Here is a 17,500-nt window from a genome sequence, read left to right as displayed (position 1 = left end):
AGTTCACATTCCAACTTTTATGACGAAGGGGTAGATGCCTCCCCCAGTGAGAGACTTTCAGTGGCCCCTTAGGACTGCACAGACAGGCTCTGCAGTGAGGACGGGAGAAGCCCCCTTGGCCCACGGGTTGGGTTTAGTCGGGTGCACGGTTTCTGCGTCCTCATCTGACCCAGCGTGACGCTGTGGACGGGCACAGCCCCCATGGGCCATGTGGTCTGGGGCCCCTCCTTTCTCATCTGTGGACCTTCACCTTCTCACCTGTAAAGCAGGGTGGTGGGGGGTTGTCAGTAAGAACAACCACCCAAGCTTCCATCATAGCAACTGCCCATGAGCCCGGCTAGTGCAGAGGGGCCCTATGTGCCCATCTCGTCACCCTGTGAGGCTGCCCATGATGTCACTATTGTTCACTTGCACAAGCTGAAACTCAGGTTAAGTCGTGTGCCAAAGGTCACACACGCCATAAATGAGGGGCCGCCCATGTGAGCCAGGTGTCTCTGCTCCAGGCCTGTGGTCTCACACCCTGCACAGTATTGTTCTTAAAGGGGGTCCGTATTCTGCGAAGGTCTCAGACAAACTCGTGTCGCCAGAAAGGGTTGCCTCTGAAGTTACACGTTTGTTATCTGCGAATTGTCTTACACAAGCTCTGCCCACGTGAGGGCCCAGTGAGCACAATTTGTTCGAGGTTGCTATTGAGAAATGCCATAAATAAACTTTGAAGGCATGTTTGCATTTCTGATTTCTGGTCCTAGCCAACTGCAAATCTGTAACATTTGAAAAGTGTTTTTAATGATGGACAGCACTGCTGAGACCCTGTGAGGGTGAAGGGACGAGCACTTGTTCGTGCCAAGTTGTGGCCCTGATGTGCTCGTCTGTGAGGGCAGGTGGGAGTCCGTGGCGGGAGCATGGGCCGGGCACCGTGGGCTTCGATGATGCTCTGTCACCAGCTGCAGGACTTCCTGGAGCAGGTCTGGCCTCCCACTGGGATGTGGGCCTCTCCTCTGTCCAGCAGACAGGTGACATGGGTCTGAGGTCCCTTCCACTTAGGGAATTGAGGAGGGAGCAGAGGTTACTTACCCACTTCCCTTTGTGGGAAGGACTAAATGAGTGTGAAACGCAGAACGTAACTTCTTCCAGTCCTCACTTTGCAGTAGGCCCAGGATCGCCCCAGGGGCACACCTGATGTGGGTCCTCGCAGAGAGCCAGCGCCGCTGTCCTCATCCAGACTCTCCGCAGCCTGGCTGCCAGCGACACCTGGGGTCCTTGAGGTGGGGAGGCTGCCTCCTCTGTTGGCCCCTGGGTGCTCAGCACCCCTCTCCAAGGTCAGAGTGGGAGAGAGGGACCTGCCCCACACTGGGGCCGCTTTCTCCCTGGGGACCAGCACACACTCCCAGGAGCCCGGAACTGCTGGAGAACCAAGGGCCAGTGGGTGTGGCAGAAAGCTGGCAGGTGCAAGTCCTCGGCCTGCTTCTGGGGTCCACGTGCACTTGGCCTCCTGGTGAGACCCAGACACTGAGGGAGGGTGGCTCCTCCAGTCTGTGAGGCCCCCAATGTATTGGAAAAATAAGGACCTGCAAAATGGGGTTATAAAATTTGGAGCATCTTATAAGTGCTTATACACCCTTCGACAGATGAGTGCTCCTGCTGTGCAGAAACGTGCAGTGTAGGCGCCAGGCCCCTACGAGATGGGAGGTCAGGATCCGGCCCTGGGCCTTGGGGCCCCTCCTGGCACCTCTGCTCAGGCCCATCCTTGTGTGTGAGCGTCAGCTGCACCCACGCACACACTCAGCGTGCCTCTCCTGTTAACCGTTGGCAAGGGCACCACTCGTCTCTGGGTTCTGGCCGTAGAGGCAGCCGGCGCCCCCACTCTGCTCTGCCTGGTGTTGCCTCCTGACCAGAGTCCCGAATTCTCCTGGCCCGCCCCGTGGGTGTTGTGAGGGTCGGGAGTAACTTAGGTGCTGTGCCTGACCCGCCGCAGGTGCCCAGCGAGTGGTACCTCCTACATACAGTACTGAGGTGTAGCTTCTGTCGGGGTCCCCGTTCCTCAAAGGAGGGGACACTGATTATCTGCTCAGGAGCTGTGTTGCGTGTGTGGGCTCATGTGTCTGCCATGGCATGTGGGTCCTGGATTGTTCAGGGCACTCAAGTGAGCATGCATCTGTACGTGGCAAGCCCGACCTGCTCTGCACAGAAATGGAAGAAATCGCTTGTTCCCGCCCCAGACTCGGTCTGACCATCCTGGTGAATTCCCTAGTGGGTGCCTTCAGCAGATCCTTTCCCACGTCAGATCTGTACAGATGTGGGCCTTTGGTGGGGAACTCTGCAGGCTGTTGTGAAGAGTGGCCACTCTCTTCTGAGAAGAAATGTGACAGCAGAGAGGTCCAGTTCTCCTCCTTCCCTCCCCTGCGTGTTGACTGCTGAGGTTCTGGCCTCAGCTCGGCAGAGAGAGGCCCCTGGCCCAGCACTGTAAACAAAGGCAGGTGCGTCTGGAAAATGAGCGAGGGTGGGAGGAGCCACTGGCCAGCGGTGTCACTTGGGGGAGGACCTATAGGGGCAGCCCTACCTGCTGGGCTCCCGGGCCACTGTGAGGGGTGGGTGGGTGTCAGGACAGCTCTCTCTCTGAAGCCCGTTGCCTCCAGCTGGGCAGGACACCTTCCTTGGCCAGAGATCTCCTCTCTGGGCATCTGGGGTGTTCCACCTCCTCCCCCTAAGGGAAGTGGTTACCCCTGAGTTAGCTCCAGCCACCCCACTGTCCAGACACCTGTCTTCCATTTCCACAGTGGACATGGTGTCCACTCCAAGCTGATTTGGCTTCTCCGGTCACAAGTTCAAGGTCCTGCTGCTGGGTGCTTTAGGGATTTCCTCCATCAAGAGTTCTCCCATGAATGGGCGTCTCAATGAAGCCATTCAGTGAGCTAGGTCTTTCCTAGCGGGAGGCCTGTTTATTGCCCCCGCCCCACCCCAATCATGACTGGGAATATACATTTCAAACGCTGTGTAAGGGATATGGGGCCCTGTACTCTCAGGGAGCAGAGGAAAGGTGGGGTCATAACCTGTCTGACCTGGAAGCTTCTGTCTGATTTGCGTTGCCCTGAAATTGATGGGGACAATGAAGCAATCAGTGGGAAGCACTCCCCCCTGAAAACTGAGCCAGCCCTCCTGGACATCAGGACACGGGCGCACAGCCCCTGCAGGGAGGGCGCCGTCCCCTGGGCATCTGGCTCCCATCAGTGTCCCCGAGTCCTGAGGCTGCCAGGACACCCTCACATTGAACCTTGCCGGTGTGAGGTGGCGAGGCCTCGGGATAATGAACCTGCGCACTGAGGAGGGGCCCGGTCCGCCAGAAGCCAAAGGCCTCAATGATCTGTTTACATGGATCTGAGAAACACTAGATTTTTCAGAACCAGACCTGATTAGTCAACCCAGAGTGGGCGTGGGCACTCGCTGCTGCCCCTGCCCTGGGAGGGAAGGCAGGCCAAGTCCATCCATCCAGGCCCTTTTGCCCGCTGCTTTCAACTGCTATAAAGACACAATTACCTTGGGAGGCAGTGGCGGTTCAGTTGATTAGCACGGTGAATTAAAAGAATGAGTCACAAATGGCATGTCCAGCTCTTCCATACTGGGCCTTGGCATTCCCACTGGGCCTCACCCCTGTTGTAAGAAGGTCAGAAATTAGAGAGAGAGAACAATTTTCAAGAGGCTAGCACTTAGGAGCAGAATTAACAATCACCCTGTATGTAATTGCCAGTTAATAGTAAATTGCCTTCTAGACTGTAAAATGCAATATAAACGGGTGGGCACCTAAAATTAAATTAATGAGATATTTGTTGCATTTAAAAGTGAATAGTGCAAATTAATAACTGAATGCAATGCTTGTTTTAATATTTGTCTAATAGCATCTCATTTGCTTGCTTAATAATAATTAAAATAGTCCTGGAATGTCCTACCTGAGGAACTCATGGTATGGGCAAATCGAACAGTTTCACATTCATAATTTCACCAGGAGAAACACATCAAATTGTTAAGAGCAATGAAAGAAATTATTTTTTAATTAGAATATAAGCATTGCAGTGTTATTTGATTACGACAGATTGAAATTTGTGTGCTTCTAATTGAAATTATGTTACAGCAAAAACTCCTTTTACAGACACCTTTCCAAGTGTGAAGCATTCTTGCACAAAGGCAAGTGTCACTGTTTTCTTAAAATGTCCATTTGGCAGAATGATTTCTTGTGAAACGATGGAACTGAAGCTGGTGGGTGGTGGCTTCACGTGCACTGCTGTCCACTGGATGCTGGTGCAGCTCACAGGGCTCTCACGGTTGACCTTTTGCACCCGAATGTTCGGTTGACCCACTCTCATTTTAGAGATTTCTTTTGCTCAATTAAAGAAATTATCACAAATTACTGGGAGTCAACATGTCGTCTGCTGAAGGCCAAACCCAGTTACCAAACAAGATATTGGCAGTCGACGGTCAGCACAGCCAGAGTGGCACAGACCGAGTGGACTGCGGGACACATGGGCCAGTCTCAGGTCTGCAGTGCATTTGCTGGCTGGGAACGTAAAAATGATTATTTTCTGCACAAAGATGTACATTCCATTTCAAGCTTATGAAATCATTACTCAACCAGTAATTGCTAATAGTTTATGTTCTTTCTGATACAGTATTTATGTTTTTTGGTTTTTTTTTACAAGTCAGATTGTGCCTTAAATGGGTGACATGCCAAGGGAGAGACAGCCCCGTCCACAGGTGCTGTCCTGGCACCTGTGGGGTGACAGTTTCCCTGCCCGTATCCTCTGGTGGGCCGCCAGCATTTAACCCACTCCACTTCACCCCTTGAAAGGTGCTCATGTTTCTGAAGTGTTTTAAAGGTCTTTTGTGGCATTCAGATGTGATTCTGTCAACAGCATGGTGACACATTGTAGAGTCAATAGCGCCCTTCGACCACAGCCGGCACCAACTAGCTGTCTCCCAGGCCAGCGCTCTTCAAATTACTTGTATCCACAGAGCGAATGGTTCCTAATTGCCTCCCACAAATCATACCATTTTTACTATGCTAAACGAAATGCTGATGATGTCCCTTAAATGTAACCCACCTGGTTATTTCAATTATAAATTTCTAACCACATTTGTGGACACGATGGAGAAACAAATATTTTAATCACAGTTGCTAGAGTTTGGGGAAGCTTCCAGCTAATTCAGTCAGTTACTCCCGGGTGTCCCCGCCCATCCCGCCAGTGAGACCAGCGGCTCTCGGCTGCTACCTGTCCATTCCTCTGTGCGGCGGGCATTCCCACAGCCACACTGGTGTCACTGGTCCCAACTCGCTAGTTGGATGGTGTCAGTGGAAGCCTGCGCTCTTCTGTCGGGCAGACCCCTTTACTTTTACATGAGGTTAGTTATGTGGGAGAATAGCTCAGGGGCCTGCATTTTCAACTCAGGCCATCTCCAGACCTGTCCAGAGTTGGAGAACTGGGGCAATTGTCCAGATAACACATAACTCCAGCCACACAATTTCTCCTCCCAACCCCACCTTTGCTTTTGTCAGCTGTTTACATATTGGCGGCAGAGGGCGAATTTTTCCCCATCGACTGGGATGGTGTACAGACCTGGGAGTGGAGACCAACTGGCCATCTTTGGGGTCATTTGTCGGCTGCTTAGGGCCACAAGGGAAGGGAGGGAACCCACCTGGTGTCCTCTGTGCTGTGTGACACCACACTAGACCAAATAACGATCAATTAACCTGCCAGCACGCTAAGCGGGTGCTGAAGTGCAGGTTCAGTAAGGCATCCTTCTAAAGAGTGGCGCTGTGAGGGCTCCCAGGTCATTGCTGTCCCCTTCCTCTCCCGTCTCGAAGGAGGCTGGGAGAACGAGGCACACCGTTGGTGCTATTGCACAAGTAGACTATTTGTCCTAATCAGTGACACCCATTTACTAGAATTGCTTAAAATGAACTATACCTCATACAGAAATCGCACATTTAGAGAGTTCCATTCATCATCTGAAAATTGAGGGCCAGTAAACTTTTCTGCTCCTCCAGTGGGATCATAGGCATGCATCAAAATGTTAAAAATGATTGGTGAGAGGGAGCTGTCACCCATTTATCAAGGAAAAGAACATTATTTGCTAATTTCCCAACCAGGCTGGTGACAGGGTGCTTCGTCTTTGGACCCACGGTGACCAGCGTGGCCTGTTTGTTATTAGTACAAGTCAAGCGCTTTTGGGCAGTTGCTAACAAGACACATTTGTCTGTCATCAGAGGGGCTTTGGTTGTTTTCCAAGTGGCTGTGACCAAAGTCTGCTCCCGGTGCCCCGACTGGCTGCTCTTTCCGGGGCCACGCTAACCCAGGAGGGGAAACCCACTGATAAATCAGAAAGTTTCCATGTCAAGGTGAAGGTATTGACTCTCCGGCACCAAACCTGACAAAATGTAGCCAAGAGGAGACAGCCATTCATCTTCCCCAAAGGACAAAAGGGTCGTCCGGTTTCACTCAGCCATGTCGGCAGGTGGACGGGTGGGGGAGGCGGGCCTGGCCCTCTGCCCGCTAAGCTGCCTGCTACACCCCCAGCATAGGCAGGGTCCCCGGTCTTGCTTCCCACCCCCTGGGAGGCCGCAGGGAGGAGAGTCATGGATAGAACAGGATCACATTTGGGATTTTTATTACGAGTTTCTGGCTGGTAAGGATGCGCTCGCTCTTGAAAACGTCCTGGGAGGGTACAGGGAAATGGTGTGGGATGGCAGGGGAATGAGTGAATGACCAAAGCACAACAAATTGAATATGATCAACCGAAGTGTAGAATAAAGCAGAGATAATAAGGTGCAAGAGTAAAATCACACAGGCCACTCTGGTGAAAACACCCACAAGTTTAACGATGCAGAGACCATGGGAAGCGTCTGAACCACCATTTCCGTGGAGAACCTTCAGCGGAAGCGTGTGGTCCTTCTAGTGCCAAAGAAAAGAAACAGATCACTTTGTAGCCCTAGAAGAATAGAAACAAAGACTAAACACACAGTCCTGGATGCCACAGACCCACATGCTCCCCCACCCCCCAAATCCATTTGGCTGGACATAAGGCTCCGTGCTAACAGCCTTGGAAGTTGACTGTGAGCGCATCTCGCTCTGGTGTGCTCTGCAGCTGGGACAGACTCCGCTGGAGTTCAGGACTGCTCGTGTTCTCATCGGAAAGCTTCATTTCTGGAGGGTCTTCCGAACCTCCAGAACACATTTGCTCTAAGGCTGAGACTTGGATCCCAAAAGGGCACCTGAGAAAACGTACGTTTGAAAAATTACCATTTGAATCAATTGGGCCATTTTTATTCGTTATAGAAAATGCAAAATGAGTAATTCTAACTTTCCTTTCTTAGGATGGTTTTGCAATAAAACAACAAAATGGAAGGCTATTAGTGATGTGGACTTTTGCTACACAGTCCCCCACCCCCCCCCAAAAAAAAATAGAAGTGTTCAAATGCTCCTAATGAGCATGTGGAATAACGTGGTTCCCCAAGGGGCCCAAGTACATGTGGTGTGGCACATAAGCTCTGGAAGACTCGTTACAGAGCGCGTTAAATTTTAAATACAGAAGCTCCCATTGAGACGATAGACCGCGCAGATCTTGGTACCCACTGCTGTAAATCATCTTTGGGGGAAGGAAGTTTCTTAAAGGTGCAGCCTGGCGGGGGGGTCATGGTTTCTCTTCTCCCTTCCAGAAACCCCCCTTCCCTGCCCTCATGAGATGGCCCTTCCTTACACCTGCCACGTGGGGAAATCCTCTTGCTGACAGAATGAGCCCTGTAGGTTGGCCCCCAGCCTCCTCAGGGCCTATGCCCGCTCCCACTCTGAGCATCCATTGAGCATTGAGGACCCAGAGTCGGGGCATCTAGGCGTTTGGATGTGGGGGCATTCTGCCAGATTCCTTCTCTGTCTTTTACCCCTTTGTTCTCCCAGGAGAAGGCCTTTGCCTGGAATGCCCCTCAGACCTTCTTGTCTCCCCCCAGAATGGAGGGGGGTGGTGGCCTGCGGCATGGCACCCCTCCCCATCTCAGGAATCCACGCATGTGACACTGCTGGTCAGCCAGATGCCTTTGCCACGATAATCACTTTCACACCTGGTTTGAAGACCAGCTTGGTGTTTTTTCTAATGAACACGTCCCTGACACAGAAACCTCCCGTGTAAGCTTTTGGGCCTGTTGGTGCTGGGCCAGTAAACAAGCACCCAAGCCAAGGCATTTTGTCTCCTCAGGTGTTTTTATGTTTGAAGGACCTTCAGGATGGGAATGGCATATGTGACCGCTTCACGACATACGCGGCACCAGGCCACGGCATATCCCAAACTGAAGACTGTAAATTTGCCTCATATGCCTGTCAGTTAAAACAGAGGTTATTTGAAAAGGTGACTTGTTTTAATAGCACAAGGTGAGACACACAGGTGCGAGGTGTTGGGGCTGCAGCCTCACCGGCTCTCTGCCCGCGGGGAGCTCACCCAGTAGCGTTCTATCATCACAACCCCGACGCCAGCGCCCAGGTGGCTTCAGCTTTGTCATGGTGCCATGGTGGTGGACACATGCCCCATGGGGAGCCCTTCCCCCACTTGTGGTCCACACTGCCCCTCTTCCCCACTGCCCAGCCTTCCACAACCACCTACGTCACTTTCCTCTGTGCTCGGAAGACACTGACTGATGAGAATGGTCTTTCAGGTGAGCGTGTGTGAAGGGTGTCACGTTGAAGCTTGCTGTCAGTGTGATTTGGAATTAGCCCATGGTGTCGGCGTTCAGAGTTTACCTGATGCCCACCTGGGCCAGGTCCTCAGCTGGGCACTGCAGGAGGTTCAGAGGAGGAGGGAAACCGTCTGGGTCTAGTAGGTGCTCGCGGTAGGGTGACACTCGGCAGGGGGTTCCTCACCGGGAGAAGCAGCCAAGTCTTCACCCTGGCGGCCCAGTGCCTGGTTCTGGGCCACACTCGGCAAATGTCTGATACACAACCACGTTCACAATCCCGCTGACTCAGTCTTATGGGAATGAAACAGGATAGAGGAAAGAAATTAACGGGAGAGTCATAAAAGGTGCTGAGTTCTGTGAGGAGAGGGACTGAGGCACTGTGGGATTTCATAGGAGGGAGAACCCCTGGAGAGATGGCGTGGAGGTGGCCAGGGAGCTGCCCGGCTGGATGTCCAGCAGTGGGAGCGGGGGTTTCCAGGCAGAGGGAAGAGGAAGCATGGAGAAGTCAGAGGGAGCAAGTCGGGGCCGAGTGGCAGGGCTGCCAGGGGTGGGAAGGGAGGCGGGGCGAGGCCACAGAGGCCTACTGATCCCAATACAGTTTGGGATTTCGGGGCCCCTTGTGTGAAAACAGGACTGTTATGTGAGACACATAACCCAGAATCCTGGGTTCAAGGACCCATGTGGTTGGGGATTCCAGTATTTACATGAATCTTGGCTCTGCTGTAGAACGTTCCTTTTCTTCTTTATTCAGCCTGAAAAAAACAGGAATTAAAATGCCTCCATGGAGGTTGAAAAGGGCAGGAATGTTGGGAAGCCAGGTAGGACTCTCTCGGTGGGAGTCTGTCCCTCTGCCCCGTCCCTCCCCATGCCTGGGGTTTGTCTCGTTCCCTCCAGTGCGGGCCTATGTTCGTTTACACGAATGCCAGAAGAACCTTTATGGATAGACAGCATTCTCACCACAAAAGGTACTTCCCTCAGTACAGGCATAGCTGGCACATATGTTCTAATCCAGACTAGACAGGTTATTTACACTTAAAATTTTGGTTTTTATTCCGCTATAATTCACGTAGCATAAAATTCCTCCATTCAAAGTGTACAATTAAGTGGTTTTTAGTATATTTACAAATTTCTGCAACTATTAATCTAAATCAAGAACGTTTTCATCACACAAGAAGGAACCCTGTATCCGTCAGCAGTCACCCCCCTTCTCAGCCCTTCCCCCCACCCTAGGCAACTACGAATCTGCTTTTTGTCTCTATGCATTTGCCTCTTCTGAACACTTGATATGAATGGAATCATATAACATGAGGTCCTTTGTGGCTTCTTTCACGCAGCACCATGTTTCAAGGTTCCCTCATGTTGTAGCATGCATCAGGATGTCATTCTTTTATAGGGCTGAATAGTATTCCCATGTACAGATAGACGACGTTTTGTTTATCCGGTCCTCAGTTGGTGGACACTTGGGTATTACGAATGATGCTGCTATGAAACATTTGTGAACAAGTTTTTGCATAGACATATGAGAAATGTTACGTTCACTTTGGCTTCTCAAAATCAAAAATGTTGTGATACCTTCTACCTTGGCCTGGTATCTCCAAGAAGCCCTGCAGTTGTCACTCATTACTTCCAAGCACTCACTCTGCACCCCACACTGAGAGGGACAGGTGCCATGACCCAGGTTGACAGCTCCACTTTCAAGGAGGAGGGCAGACCCCTGAGCTAGCACATGGATGGCCTGAGAAGTATGTGCACAGGGAGCCCAGGAGGGAGGGGTCTTTCTGTGGCAGGGACACCTCCAGCCTTGGGAGGGGGTTGAACTTCCTGAGCTCAGTTTTCAGCTTACCTCTGTATGGAGATTTTACGCTGGTTTAAAGTGTGTAAATCCATTGCCCGGGTGGTTCTCCACAGAGCATTATGTTGCCCACTTGGATTTTAAGACCCCTCCCCACGAAAACAATCTCTAAGAGGGTTGACAACACCGGGACACTTGATCTTTCTTTCTTAAAGAAAGGGTAACATTAGATAGTGCAGGGTCTTTCTTGTGCTGAGGATGACTTTCCTTCACTGGCTCCTCCTCGTCTTTGTTCACAGGCTTTTCTATACGTAGAGAGAGGAGAGAGAGGTTGGTGTTTGTTAGAACAGCCTTGGGGGTGTGAGGGTAATGGGATAGCCAGGCCACTTCCCTACCTCAGAGCCACCACCTGGGGAGTCTGTCTCCGGCCCTGTCCCTGGGGGCGGAAAGCCATGGAGAAGGGAGAGCGTCTGACGCCCAGGTGCCTTTTCCTCAGCTGCCGGGCTGGGCTTGGTAGATGTAGTTTCAACATGACTATAAAAGCCATAATCCAATGTATTCTTTGAGGTATGTAAACAGAATTGTTTGAATGCAATCCAACAGTTGTCAGCAAGGGTATTATTTTGGTAACAAGGAAGATGAGCTGTCCCCTTTTTTGCATTTGGTGTCACATCACAATGCTGCCATCCGCTGCCAGGTGGTAGTGAATGGAAGTGGGTCCCTGTGCACAAGGCCGGGTTGGGCTGTCTGTGTGAATACCAGAACAACATTCCCAATATGAATGAGGAGGCGCCTGACTTCCAATTAGAAGTCAAGTGTGGCGCTTTTCCCATCCTTAGAAGTCTTGGTTGCAGAAAACACCCTTCGGTGAGTGGGTTGGAGGGGCTTCCAGAGTAACTACGATGTGCAACAGAGGCTGACCTGGGGTGAGTCTGAGCTGTCCCTGCTAGCGTTGGGGGGCCCATGACTGGGAGCAGCCAGGATGCTGGAAGAGCCAAGTCACTTTGGTGAGGGCAACCTAGGGTTAGCCTCTGGGTGTCAAAGAAGGGTAACCTGAAGTTTTCCCGTTTGTGTCCGCCCCGGTGGCCAGACTGCCCTTGGCTGGGCTGGGGAGCCCAGGCCGGCTCCTGGGGCCCATACTGACTGGTGAATGGTGCAGAACATGGCCTTGGCCTTTGTGTCTCCCATGCACGCCACAATGCCTGGCTCACCCTGCCGAGTTCTGTGATTGAAATTCATTGCCAAATTTATTGAGAAATTAATGAGAAAAGCTGCAAAGTATTGACTTTGAGAGGAAAACACAACTCATCTTGAATGAGGAGGAAAATGCAGCAATAATTTAGCCACTATTGATTTGGCCCTGTCCATGTATTGATCTTCATTTTACAATATTAATTTGCACCTGCAATCGGCTGCAAAGGGAACCGATTTCATTTCGTGGCCGCGTTAATGTGCAAAGCGTTAGGTGCTCTTAAGAAGTGGGGGTATTACACGTCGTGTCGGGAAGCCAGGTTTTTTTTTTTTTTTTTCCTCTATTTTTGCTTGTTACGGAAATAGACTAAAAATTAATTTTTTTGTCCGACAAAATATGAAAGCAAAACCCATCTAAAACGTGGCCCTCCTTTCAGCTGCACAGGCCGCTCTTCATCCGCGTGAGGAGCCGTCAGCCTCCTGAAACTCCAGCCACCTCTCATCATCATGCCCGGATCAGTTCAAAGTTCATGAAATTTCTATGAGCATTGATCTCGTCCCATTGATTTTTTTTGCAGCAGATCTTTGAAATTTTAATTTCCCGAGCATCTGAATTTCTTATAGATGAAATGCACTTGGAGGAGACAGTTGATGATAAAGTGGATAACTTAGCATCATTTTAAAGCCTAAAAAAGGGAGAAAAAACAGGCCTTTGCAGACTTTGTGTAATGTTTTTGAGGTGGCATGATGAAGGTGCTCTGGTGGGGGCGAGGTATTCAGGGGGGAGCTAAGCACCAATTTTGTCTTCAGTGGCCACACATTTTTAATGCAACTTTTTATACAGTCATTTTTGAGAGAAAAGCTATCTGGAGAAACAGCAGGACAGAGAAACATTCTTCACTGCGCAATCATTTCCTCACAGCGGTCTTTATCACCTGGTCAAGTTCACCTAGTTACTTATCAGTGGGACATTTAATAACCTCAAGGTGATATAATTGCTATTGGCATTTTTCCCCCTTGGATTCAGCTGGTTAATGTGTAAACTACTTGTCAGCAAATAGCACTTTGTCACTGAAATCACTAACACCCTCTAGAGGGATGTCTTTGTATTGAGCAATTTAATTTTACTTTATTTAATTTTTACACATTACAACCTGTGTTCATTCAGGCACACTGAAGGCTCGCAGTCTGTTGGGGCAGGGGCTGGGTGTCCCTGTTAGTAAAATGTACTCCATCTTCTTTAACAATCCCCATCGCCTTGACTGAAGCGCGTTCCTGTCCCTCGGAAAAGGAACTGCAGATGTTCTTATTATGTAGTTATGTTGCTAATGTGAAAAACTGCCTCATTATGAGGATCTGTTTGTAGCTAGAAAATTACTGCATTATGACAAATGCATGATTGGGAAGTTACAGGAAGATGATCATTATTGAAATGAAACTGGAACTCATTTAATAGCTGCAACCAGCAGCTGGAATGAAACAAATGAATGTCTTCCTGTTTTTATTGTTGTAGTCAGGCTTTTCAGGCAGAAGGGAAATTTGTACTAGACCTAAAACTTCTTGTATCTTTTTTTGCTCGCTGGCCTGGGTTTAAACGATGGAGAAGCGATGCTAAAAGTGGCTTCTTTCCTACCTGTAAGTGTCCCCCATGTGCATTTAATGACACTAGTTTAAAAACACAACTGTGGCTGCAGGAGCAATTAGTCTAGGAGTACTTAAGGCAGCAGCCCTGCTCACTGGCTGGGCTGGTCTCCAGGTCTCCCTGGCGGGGGTGGTCAAGAGGTTGCCGTCACAATTAAGCTTTGTCACCGTGACCCGTCCTTCCTGCTACAGTCTAGTCCCCGTCGCAGGCAGAGTGCCTCCAGGCCCCGGGGGCGCAGGCAGGACCCCAGTGCCTGGGCGGGCAGCCCATCGGAGCAGCAGCAGCATCAACAAGGGATCCTCTCCACTCGGGGCTGCTGCTCACGGATGCCCTTGGGGGCGGGTTTCCCACCCTGGAGCCCCAGGCATGTAGTAGCTGCTTAATAAATGTCAGGTGAAAGGACTGGATTTAAGACAATCTGTTTGGCTGTTTTTTTTCCAAGGGAGGTGCTCTTTGCAGAAAACACTCACTGGCCCCAAACATATATGTTTTCCAATCTGAAATTTTGTTTCTGTGTGATCACCCCAGAGGTTCTGAACACGGCCCATTGCTTAATTGAATTAGGTTTGTATGTTAATGGACTTGTTCCTCAAGCCTAACAAAATAATCATATACGTTTTGGGGTATTAGAGATTAACACAGACCTCAGGTTAGGGCTGGCTGACAAAGAAAGTGAAGCCATCAAAATGAAAACTGAAACTACGTATGTCACAAGAAAGACAGTTCCCGTGGCTCTTGCCCATTGGTACGGTTCTAATTGCAGCGGGCCGATTGGAGCTGCCTCACAGCTGCAGCCCGGAGCCTGATGCCATTTTCTGCTGCCACATTAGCCCCGGCAATCCCAACTTGAACTGACATCACAGACCGTTAAAATTTTATCAATTGCGTATGATTAATCCCCCAGTACACGGGCATGACAAATATTTAGAATGCTTCTTCTGTTATGACTTTAATGCATGTAAAGTAACGAGATTAACTCCAGTATACTCAAATATATTTAAATATGGATCCTCCCCGAGCTGTAGGCTATTCTGGCGTGTGGGAATCGTGGAGTCTATGTGGCCGCGTCAGCCTCTGTTTGTATGACCCGCGCTGGATGCTGGCCTGCCTATGATAGCCGGATATCTGGCCTTTCACAGGCTGCCTGATTGCCTGCCCCATTTGGCATGGAATGTGATTCCCGGCTATTCTAGCTTCTGATTCATTCAGGTTTTATTGCTGTGTAATTTTCTTATTCTAAAATAAAAGCTCTCCAACAAAAATTACTATGCATTAGGCCGCGGTAGCCTACTCAAATGGATATTAATACAGTTTATCTCTAAAAGGACGAATAATGTATTTGAAACAGATAAAAGGCCCTCCACTAAATGAGGAATGTTAATATCTTATGGCACGGTTAATAAAGAGATATTTCACAAGGGAGATTTGTTTTATGACTTTTGATACAACAGCCTTATAATCTGACATATCTTAAATGATATAATTTTGCACATACATTCATCTCTTTTATTCGCAGCGGCCCATCTTAGCAAGATTTGAATTCAGGACAAATAATGGGCACTAATTATTTTGGGGGGGGGTGGTTTATTATGAAACTCATCCTCTCACATGCAGATATGTGGAAATCCTTGCAGAAAGGTGGAAGCTTATAATACATTTTGAGAAATGTCTTGTTTTTTTCCCCTTCAACAGAAAATAACATTTGTTTTTGTTGTGTTTAAGGCAGAGTTTAAATTAATTTAACCCAGTGACACATGTTCAGAGACTAAGCATGCTGCTAAGTAATTCCTTGGAATAAATTGCTCAGGAACCAAGTACATTAATTTACGGCTCTCCCGATGCTGACAGATGTGAGAGCGGGAGGCGGACCTACAAATATTAACATAAAACAAATTTGCTTTATTCTTCTTCATATTCCTTCTTCATCTCCGACTTCAGCTCACCCAAGGCTCCTTCTCTAATTATGCACGAGGTCAGTAAGCAAAATTGGGAAGAAGCTGGGAGATCAATACAAATTATCCGTGAGCAAACCAGTGCTGACAGTTTGAATTGCAGCATATGTTTACCCAAAATCAGGCAATTTATCTTAATATCAGCAAAGTAATGCAGTGCAGGTGAAAGGTCAGGCAATCTCTCCCCCTCATAATTACCCACTTCTAAAACAGGAAAGTGGTATTGATTGGCCTGGCTCGGCGCGCTGCGACTGGACGTGCCAGAGCCTCGCCCTGGCCCGGCTGGGCCCTCGCCTTGTAAACTCGACACGCTGAGGATTTATTAGATGTGTGCGAAGGGTCTTAGGCTTTCTCCTCCAGTTGTAGAATTTGCTGGTGAAGTCTTGGTGACTCCCCGTCTCGCCAGGCGCAGGATGATGGGTTCTGTGCGGTTCGGCCATCGGAAGGCTGCCAGTCAGCTCCGCAGATGGCAGCTGCTCTTGGAGGCACAGAGGCAACTTGGATGACCCCACCCTCCGTGATCAGAAACCTCCCAGAACCGGGAATGCGTGTCACTTCTGTAGTTTAAAGACAAGGGCAATTTTTTCTAATTCTTCCGTGTAGATTCATTGGGCTCCCAGTCGCAAAGCCCCGGGATGGGATTTCCAGCTGCAGTAGCAGCCCGGGTGCCCCCTTGCCGCGACCCAAGTGGCAGAGACCTCTGGTGGTACAATTCCACGTCATCTTCCCACCAGTCAGTGGAGAGCCGGTCTTATTCTTGGCAGTGCACTCAAGATGTAAATGCTCTTTGGGCTGAAGTGAGAGGTGAAAGGTACCCTCGTATTTATACTGCTTTAAAATATTTTTGGTCATAGAAGGAGAATATCAATTCAACTGAAACATTGGAAAACGTCTCTCCCAGAATGAGAGTGTATGGTTATTACAAGTCATAAAGCTTCTGAAAGCTTGCATTAAAGCGTCTATCACCTGTCAGAGGCATTTGCATGAAATCAATAGCGGCCGCCCATCTATCTTTTCTGATCACCTTTCATCAGGCCGATTCATTAAGTCAAACAGTCATGGTGATTAGCTGGGAGAGAGGAGAAACCCTGACACGTTAGAAATGCACAGTGGGCCACCTTTTTTGTTCCCTAATCAAGAAACGTAATACTTTATCTAAGCCTTCTTGGACCCAGCCGCTTGGTGAGGCCCATGGCGCGGCCGCCCGCCCTGCGGTTTTGCCTGACACCCTTGTCCCGGCCCTGGCAGAGACATGACAAATTGTCTCCCAAGTCAACGCTGACAGCTTCTGATGATTAATGGTTTGATTATGAAGTGGTTTTACACATATAGAATTTACATCACAGAGAGTTAGAAATTTTGCCGTGTCACATACGCCGAGGCATTTTGAAGAGCTTTACTATTTGCAAAGAAAAAAGAGGGCAAAATCGCAGCAAAAGCCATGTCATGTAAAATCAATACGTCGGATCAATGCTTTATTAACAAGAAAATGTCTTACTTCACATTCCTGTGCAGACCTTTGTCTCGGGGATGTATGATGGAATGTCAAATCATATTGTGGTCCTCGACTTTCGGGCGTGTTATTGAGTGTACGTGCGAGTCTTCCGGCGCTGCTTACGAGACCCGCCGTGGGTGTTGACACCAGCAGCCCAGGCACTCGAGGATAACGGTGACCAATTATTTTGGAAAGCACTTTCAAAGGCAGCCTCTAACCTTGTTCCTTCAAGCCGTAGCCTTTGTGTTCCCGGCGCTCCGCAGACCTGCTGAGTTGGGTGGTGTTAATCATCGAATTACGTGCTGACTAATGAGTGATGGCCCAAATTGCAGGCTGAGTAATGAATAGATGGCGGCAGGTCTTATTAGTCTCAGAAAACCCTCTGATTTATGTCGCACCATGCTCCGTGGCGTTACTCCATGGAAAACGATATCTACATCAAGAAGTAATGTACTCTAATAAGTATTTTCATCTTAACTCTCGTCCCCGGGCCTCCGGGCTCAGTTTTTGTTGGAGTCAGGCAGAGCCATAATAAAGCCCAATGGCTCCTTATAAAGCTTGTTAAACACAGAGTGTGCAGGCGGACGGAGTCCCGGCCGTGATTCATGCACTGTACACAGCGCGTGTGCTGCTGATTTATGGCCGCGCACAGTGCATAGTCAAAATTACAATTTGAGGGATAAAAAGATTAATTACTATTTGTGGCCGGCAATTT

At 49.4% G+C, this 17,500-nt stretch overlaps 1 protein-coding gene across 6 annotated transcripts in view; it reads left to right on the top strand.

The window, feature by feature from the left end:
• EBF3 (EBF transcription factor 3) overlaps positions 1-17,500 on the top strand; it is a 117,721-nt gene that overhangs the window by 88,667 nt on the left and 11,554 nt on the right. The gene's annotated exons all lie outside the window — the stretch shown is intronic.

This window comes from Ceratotherium simum, chromosome 6 (assembly GCF_057802395.1).
Source record: "Ceratotherium simum simum isolate JZ-2026a chromosome 6, ASM5780239v1, whole genome shotgun sequence".
NCBI lineage: Eukaryota > Metazoa > Chordata > Mammalia > Perissodactyla > Rhinocerotidae > Ceratotherium > Ceratotherium simum.
The sequence above is the reverse complement of the archived record's forward strand: the minus strand, read 5'-3'. Positions and strand labels throughout refer to the sequence as shown.